The following is a 9,068-nucleotide window of genomic DNA, read 5'->3' as shown; positions in this document are numbered from 1 at the left end:
AGTGACCCATCATTCCAGTCATTAGGTTGTTCTGCTGTAAAGGTCGCTTAGGCCTTTATTATATAGATATTTTTATTGATTTCAGCGAGGAAGGGAGAGGGAGAGAGAGATAGAAACATCAATGATGAGAGAATCATTGGTTGGCTGCCTCCTGCATGCCCCCTACTGGGGATGGAACCCACAATCCAGGCACGTGCCCTGACCAGAATTGAACCTGGGACCCTTGAATCCACAGGCTGACACTCTATTCACTGAGCCAAACCAGCTAGGGCCACAGCTTAATTATTGACCAAATCATGGCATTGTTTGAATAGTTGACATTTTGGGGAATTCACATGTACCTTTTTTTTTGGTCTAACTCGTTTTAATGCCATTATGGACTCAGGCTTTTCATAAAGACTTTTGTTTTTTCTCTGATACTCAGATTGTCTCCATTTGTTTTTGTTTTTGTTTTGTCTGTGTCTCTTTTCCTCTTAACACTGCTTCAAAATTAATATGCTTCTGGCCTAGCTGGTTTGGCTCAGTGGATAGAGCGTTGGCCCACAGACTGAAGGGTCCTGGGTTCAATTCCAGTCAGGAGCTGAGCCCTGGTCAGGGTGTGTCAGGGAGGCAACCAATCGATGTGTTTCTCTCACATCAATGTTTCTCTGTCTCTCCCCCTTCCTTCCACTCTCTCTAAAAATCAATGGGAAAATATCCTCAGGTGAGGATTAAAAAAAAAAAAAAAATTAACATGCTTCTGGCATCATCTGGAAGACTTAGGTCTGCTTTGACTTTTCTTGTCCACAATAAGGAATCAGCTACTCTCCAAGGAGCCCTGGTTTCTTTAAGAGGTGAATGTTATTAGGGACCAGTACCTGAATGCTTGTGGTGTGAATCAAATTACCCACATGAGGACGGAGGGGGAGGAGGAGTCTCCACTTTTCGGTCACTCCAATAACAGAACCAGAAAATGAGTTTACTGTGAAATGTCCAATGTAACTCCAACCCTAAGTCCTTTAGAAATATATGTTCTACTGTAAAAGCTTTTCATTTTATTTTCCCCTTTTTAACCACCAGCTTTTAGCTACCAGCTTCTTCTTAAAAAACAATTTAATTGTCATGCTATATGGTGTGTGTGTGTGTGTGTGTGTGTGTGTGTGTGTGTGTGTGTGTTTTAATTATAATATTAACCTGTCTATGCCATAATGGTCGAATATTGGCTTAGATCCCAGATGCCCTGGCCAGGGCTGCAAATGTGTCCCTCATCACTTTTATGATCCTGTGTGTCTTATCAACCATCATCCTCTGGTCATTTTATTGATAGTCGCACAATTTCATTTCACCCAACTCTGTTGAATTCACTAGGCTTGATTCCAATTTAAAAGCGTCAGCTTGGCTCTTTCCTTTCTCCTGGAGCAGTCTACCTTCTGGCTCTCCTGCCTTTTATACTGGTGATAGGTTGTCATTTTGTTTCTCCTGTTATCTTTAAGACTCCTTTCAGGCAGTCTCAGTGTATGTGCCTCAGCCATTTGCTCTTTCTTTACTTTTTTTTTTTTTTAAATATATTTTATTTATTTTTTACAGAGAAGAAGGGAGAGAGATAGAGAGTTAGAAACATCGATGAGAGAGAAACATTGATCAGCTGCCTCCTGCACACCTCCCACTGGGGATGTGCCCGCAACCCAGGCACATGCCCCTGACCGGAATCGAACCCGGGACCGCTCAGTCCGCAGGCCAATGCTCTATCCACTGAGCCAAACCGGTTTCGGCTTTACTTTTTTTAAAAGTGTGTTTTTATTGATTTCAGCAAGGAAGGGAGAGAGAGAGAGAGATAGAAACATCACTGATGAAAGAGAATCACCAATTGGCTGCCTCCTGCACGCCCCCTACTAGGAATCGAGACCACAACCCAGGCACGTGCCCTGGACCGGAATTGAACCCAAGACCGTTCAGTCTGCAGACCGATACTCTATCCACTGGGGATTGGAAGTCACCTAATGAAAATCCCCACCTAGGACATAAATTCGCCTATGTTTGCTCCCATTCTGTGCTCTTTTCCCTCCTCTTGCAATGCAAGTGCTATCATCTTTTCTGACTTTGCCAAATCCTTACACTTACAATTTGGATTTCATCCCTTTCCTCCTTATATAAGAACTATTATTTGTGGTCTCATATCTTTCCCATATATTCAGCCACTTCCTCTCGACTCGATCCTCACCATCAGCTTTTAAATATATACTTTTCTGTCCCATTTTCTCTTTCTTCTTCCGGGACTCCAGTTACCCATGTAATAGACATTTTGATATTGTCTCATGGATCCCTGTGACTGTTATCTTTTTTTCTATGCCATCTTTTTCCTCTTTTTTCTTTCAGATCGACTATTTCTATTGATCTATATTCAAACTCATTTTCTTTTTCCACTGAGATCTTTAAGCCCATCCAGTGAATTTTAAAATTCCAAATACTTAGTTCTAAAATTTCCATTTGGTTTTTAAAAGAACATTTTATATTTTTGCTTTTCATTTTCTGTTAATTTATTTCAAATGTATTTTTATATATATATATATCCTGGAACAGTGTTATAATAGCTGCTCTAAAATCCTTGTCTGATAATCCCAACATCCGAGTTATTTTGGAATTGGCCTCTGTTGTTTACTTTTCTCTTGAGAATGGGTCACATTTTTCTGGTTCTTTGAGCAATTTTTGGATTATATCCTAAAATTTTGAAGGTTATGTAGAGGAGACTCTGGATTCTACTTTATCCCTCAGATAAATGTTAATAGTTTTCTTTTACCAGACAATTAACTTGGTTTTATTCAAACTATAGCCTCTGCCTTACCTGTAGCCAGCAATTGCTCAAGTCTCAGTTTGGTTCTTTTATCTTTAGCTGGGGTTCTGCTCATGTGTGGTCCAGGCATGTGCCACAGACTTGGAAGAGAGTTTATATAGAGAATTTTGGGTTTCTCTTCTTTGGCTTTCTCCTTGCCTCCCTTCAGGATTCTCCCTTTACTGTGCTGCAACTTTGGTTGCTCTGGGCTGTGTCTGGTTCCTCTGCCTGAAAGACAGTGGGTTTTCTATTGGAATTTTAGCCACCCTATGCTGCACATGTGACTGCAGCCAACATAGGGGAAATCTACAAAAATGGGAACTCGTCTCATACCAACTTGGGTTCATTCTCAGGAGTCCTCAGGTAGTTGGGGTTTTGTATTTTTGGTGGTGGGGTTAATGGCTTTTTTTTTTTTTTTTTTTTTTTGGTATGTTGTCCAGATTGTACAGGTTGGTCAATTACGAGTTTTTTTCTCCATACCAGAAGTAGGATTTTTCTCCCCACAGTTTTTTAAAAAATTGATTTTAAAGAGGAAAGGAGAGAGAAAAAGAAACACTGAATTGTTGTTCCACTTATTTGTACATTCACTGATTGATTATTTTATGTGCCCTGACTGGGGAATCAAACCTGCAACATCAGCGTATCAGGACAACTCTCTAACCAACTGAGCTACCTGGCCAGGGCAACACAAGGTTTTAAAGAGGTTCAATTCTTCCTGTTAAATTCCCCAAACCCTCATTTGATCTACAGTTTCCTTCAGCTATCTGCCCTATATATCTTCCCTACAACTTTTTAATTTTTTTAAAGAATTGTCTTACTATCTCCATTTCTCAGCTCCTACTCCCTCTCAATTCTTTTCATCACAGCTTCTGCCTCATCATGGCAAAGAAAAAACACACAACCCCCATCCCCCAAAAAAACCCAAAACAAAAAAGGCTTTTGCCAAGATCCCCAGTGACCTTAAACTCACTAAATCTGATGGATACTTACTAGCCATTGTCTATTTTCCCCGTCAATCTAATCCTCTTCCCCTGTCGCCTATCTCCATGGTTGGCTCCACCAACCATCCTCTTAGGCTGGCCAGAAACCTCGACACCCTTCCCTCCCTGATCCATCATATTCATTGCCAATCTGTACATTTCACTTTCCAAACCTCTCTTAGGTCTATGATATCCCTCCTTTGTCACTACCACCATCCTAGACCAAGCTAACTTCATCTTGTACCTAGACCACTGCTAAAGCCTATTGTCTCCATGTTGGTCCCTGCAACCCTCCAATTTGCACTCTATACTACAGCCAAATAGTCTCAAAATGCAAATCGGATCCTCTCACTCTCTTATTTAAAACACTTCAATTTATGACGTATTTAAGACATATGTACATGCAAAATCCTTAACATGACCTGGCATAGTCTGCTGCCTATGTGATTCTTTCCTCTTATCTTGCATCATGCCCCTGGCCCCGATTCCGTTGCTCCAGGCATACTAACATTTCCTGTACTATGGCAAATTCGTATTTGGGTTTAACGGTTTTTGGGCTGCAGGGCAGAATTTGAAGTGTGATTTTAAACAATGGAATTGCCTTTCATAAGCATATAGGAATATTCTAAGATCATTAAGGAAGTTGATACAAATGTAGCTGAAATGGCTATTGTTATATTTATTGATTACAACCCACCATGCAAATCTTTCAGTTGCTGCTCACATGTTCAGCTAGATGGTATACAAGTGGCGCACACACACACACACACATACACACACACGCATGCACACTCACAGATAGTTGTTATCATGTGTTTCTGAGATTCTACAATAGCCGGACAAATGCCAACCAACAGCTTTAGCTTTCCCAAAGGCCTTCTGCAGGGATGTTCTGCTTTTCTTGGCCTGTATACTTTGTCTGATTTCACAATGTTGTGCATTTCTGTCTTTATAGAGTACATGTTGAACACCAGGAATTCCAGACATAGAATCTGCACTTCTTTAGAAAGGTCTGACCAAGACTTTGCAAAATCTAGGCAGCTCCAAACCAGCCACTCCTTGAATGTGCATGCTTCCTGCAGGCACTGACTCAACCAGAATCACACATGTACATGTGCACACCCACCCAGAGTTACTGGTGTTCATTTATGCTCAATGATTTTAATCCATTTTTCTTTGTTCTTCACACTTGAGAACTTGGATTCAACCCACTCTCACCCCTATAATACATCTGAAGATAGGAATTTGAAGGCCCTAATTTGGTGCAGGGGTTACCTGTGTTTTTTTTTAATCCTCACCTGAGGACATGTTTTTGTTTGTTTGTTTTTAGATCAAGGAAGGGAGAGGGAGAGAAAGAGAAACATTGATGTGAAAGAGAAACATCAATTGGTTGCCTCCTGTACACACCCTGACTGGGATCAAACTCATAATCTGGGTATGTGTCCTGACCAGGAATTGAACCCAAAACCTTAAAAAAATTTTTTTAAAGTATATTTTTATTGATTTCAGAGAGGAAGGGAGAGGGATGAGAGAGATAGAAACACCAATGATGAGAGAAAATCATTGATCGGCTGCCTCCTGCATGTCCCCTACTGGGGATCAAGTCCACAACCTGGGCATGTGCCCTGACTGGGAATTGAACTGTGACCTTCTGGTTCATAGGTTGATGCTCAACCACTGAACCACGATGGCCGGATAAACCTGGAACTTTTTGATGTATGGGACGACGCTCTAACCAACTGAGCCACACCAGCCAGGGCTGATACATGTTTTTGTAAGTAAAGTATTATTGAAACACAGTTGTGGTCATTCATTTATGCATTGCCTATGGCTGCTTTTGTGCTACAATGGCAGAATTGAGTAGTTGTGACAGAGACCATCTGGTCTGCAAAGCCTAATGGTCCCCTCAATCCTGCTACACTCACCACTTTGAGCTTTGGAAGAGAAAGAAGTTGAAGGAAGGAGGGGAGGGGTCCTTGGGATGATCTGTATTCTTTAGAAGAGGGAGCCTAGAAAGAAGCAGAACAGTCTTGGTCACTTCTGCCTGCCTCACCCTGACAACGGTGGGAGGTCTTGGTGTGGGTCCTCTTGGTGCAGCTGATAGGCTTCAGTGACTGCCGGGTGTTACCCTGCATCTAGAAGGGTTCAGGAATCTGGAGAAAGGGCTCCGAGTAAATTAATAAAGAGACTAGACATGAAATATAAATTTGGAATACATGGTGGAGCCCAGGAAGGCTTAGCTCTAGTGACCAAGTTCTCTCTGAATCTCTGGACCCAGGGCTTTTTATTCACACATTTTTGCCCTAAAGCAAAGCAAACACACATATCAAAGGTAAAGTTTGGTAAGCAGTAAAGTATCAGGTTGGGGGGACTGCCTTTGGCTGTTCAGCTGTTTGGCCAGCAGCAGGTAATAACATGTAGATTTTCAGGTTTGGGGAAATGCCCTCAGCAGGCAATAATATGTATCTTAGCCCTGCTGAAGCCTCAAGGTGACCAACCTTTTGATGAACTGCTTGCATTTATGACCTGCTGGAATTAGCCACCAGCAAGTAACCAGCAACCACTGTTTAGTTTGCACAAACAAATGTTGTTGAAGAGGCTGATGCAGGGAAGGAACTGCTTCATTCTTTTTTTTTAAAGAATTGATTTTTAGAGAGAGTGGAAGGGAGAGGGAGAGAGAAACCAGCTGCCTCCTGTATGCCCCCTACCAGGGGTTGAGCTCACAACTGGGGCATAAGCCCTGATGGGGAATTGAACCAGCAACCTTTCAGAGTACAGGACGATGCCCAATCAACTGAGCCACACTGGCCAGGGCAAGGAACTATTTCATTTTTCACTCTCCTTCTTTAAACTAGCAGCTCCACTGTGCACTTAACTGACACTGTATGTCTTCTCATTGTCTGGTTTAATGCCCTGATTTTAATCCTGGGTAGATTTGACCACTCATTATTGGTAGATGTGGATGCTGACCTTCTAGTACAGCGGTCACTAATGGATGGTGTGCGGACCACTGGTGGTCTGTGAGGTCCAAAAGGTTGGCAACTGCTGTCCTAGTACACTCTGTTCTCACTCCCCCTTTTTGTCATCTCATGTAGGAGAGTTGATCGAAGATATGAAGACACCTCTGAAGTAACTTTGCACATGCAACTGATAGAAGCTGGATAGAGTAGCAGTTAAGTGCCAGGATCTGCAACCAGACAACCTGGGGTTAAACCCTGGCAGTCATTTACTGGCTAAATGACCTGGGGGAAGTTACTTAACTTATTTTTAACCCCCCCCCCAACCCCCAATTGATTTCAGAGAGGAAGGGAGAGGGAGAGAGAGATAGAAACATCAATGATAAGAGAGAATCATTGATCGGCTGCCTTCTGTACGCCCGTCACTGGAGATCGAGTCCGCAACTCAGGCATGTACCTGGACTGGGAATCAAACAGTGACCTCATGGTTCATAGGTCTACGCTCAGCTACTGAGCCAAGCCTATAGGGCTTACCTAATTTTTTTTTATCCTCAATTTCCTCATCTTTTAAAATGGAGGGCTGATGATAGTAGCTACCTCATGGAATTCTTGTGAGGGTCAAATGAATTAGAACATGTAAAGTAGTTAGACCTGTGCCTGGCACATAAGCATTTGGAAAATATTAACTGCTGTTCTGTGCTTTACAAGCTACAAGTGAAAAAGAAAACTGGCTAAATGCAGTGTCGGAAAAAGCCTCCAACTGTGTGAATTCTCCCCACTAGGTGTCACAATTCAGCAAGCACTGTCTGTCCCTTGACTTGGGGTGGCTGGCTGGAAACTTAATTTTTGCTTGTTTGTCATTTTTGATTGGATTTGGTGATTTCAAGGGGGATAAACTGACATACTATCTTTTGAAGTCTCTGGGGATGCAGAGATTCCAGCAGAATTGCTGATATGAAGGGCTGGTAGGAGCTGTTTGGAATACTTCCTTTGTTCATAGTTAATGTGACCTATATAAAATTTATTGTCCAAACTAAGATATTTTGAGAGTGAATGGGGGACTATTAATAACTATGTCAGGAGTAGTAAATGGGATGTTCCCGACAACCTGGATATAGTCACCCTACCTTTTCCTCAGCACTTCCAGAATCTCCAGGCCACAAACTCACTGGCATTCCTCAGAAGCCTGGTGCAGTGAACAGTGACAACATGCTTTGGGGAGTTCCTGCCCTAAAATCTTGCCTCCTTGTCAGGTATTTATTTGAGTTTTGTCCTGTGGACCTAGTAGTATGTGCCTGCCTCACAGACTGCAAGCCTCCTTATGTTGAATGATTACGTATCATCTGTCGCTTTCTCCATGGCTTTTTCCTGCAGCTGTAAACCCCTTTGGAGGCACTGAGTCCTCCTTCTCTGGTTGTGTTGAAGGAGGGTGAGCAGCGTGGCCACTTCCTGGGTTATTGCTTGAAGGGTTTTTTCTAAGGTTTCTTCCATCCCTAAGGCTCATTCATAATCCCTGGTTATCAAATTTGCTTATCTTTTTTAAAGGGCAGGAGGAAGCTAACAAAATCAAATGTTGTGCTTTTGCCCCCATCATCTTGGCCATCCCATCAACCCTGTGGCATTGGTATTATTAAGGTGAAGAAACGAGAGAGGTCACAGTGCATGAAAGGCAGAGCCAGGACTCCAAATCCGTATGGCTCCAAAGCCCTGTGGTTTCTACCACACCAGGCTGCCTCCCGTGGCCTTTACAGTAAGAACAGTCCCCGGCAGACATCATTAGCAAGCCCCCTTTCCTCTGGGTATCAATTTCTTCTGGAAATTGGTTGGAGTTTGCAAATATGTGCTAGAGGGCTGGAGAGATTGGGGCTAATGGGGGCTAGCCTTGGAAGAATTTATGGGTGGGATGTTGAATAAGGTTTTGAAGGAGGGGAATGGAGAGTCAGGAGATGGGTTATTGATTTAAGTCTAAAAGACACAAACAAGACTGTGTGTATGAGGGGGCGGGGGCTGAGGACATGAGTGGAAACTGCCAGTCTAATTAGGAGCATATAACCAGGGCTAAAACTTTGTCTCAAATCATACTTAGACCATGATCGTGCACATGGGGAGCACAGAATACATTTGATGGCAATAATGATGATGACGGCTGCCAGTCATCACTTCTGAGAAGAGTAGGGTCTTCTGCTTCAAGAATCCAGGCCTGGAAAGCCTATAGGAAGCACTCCGCCAAAGATGTCTAACTTGAGTTTTTCCTGCTTCAGTTCAGTTCTTCCGGGCATACCATGCCCTTTACCAACACTTGGAGGCCTTTAGCTCCTGGGG

Source organism: Myotis daubentonii, chromosome 2 (assembly GCF_963259705.1).
Source record: "Myotis daubentonii chromosome 2, mMyoDau2.1, whole genome shotgun sequence".
Taxonomy (NCBI): Eukaryota; Metazoa; Chordata; class Mammalia; order Chiroptera; family Vespertilionidae; genus Myotis; species Myotis daubentonii.
This window is presented reverse-complemented; position numbering follows the sequence as displayed.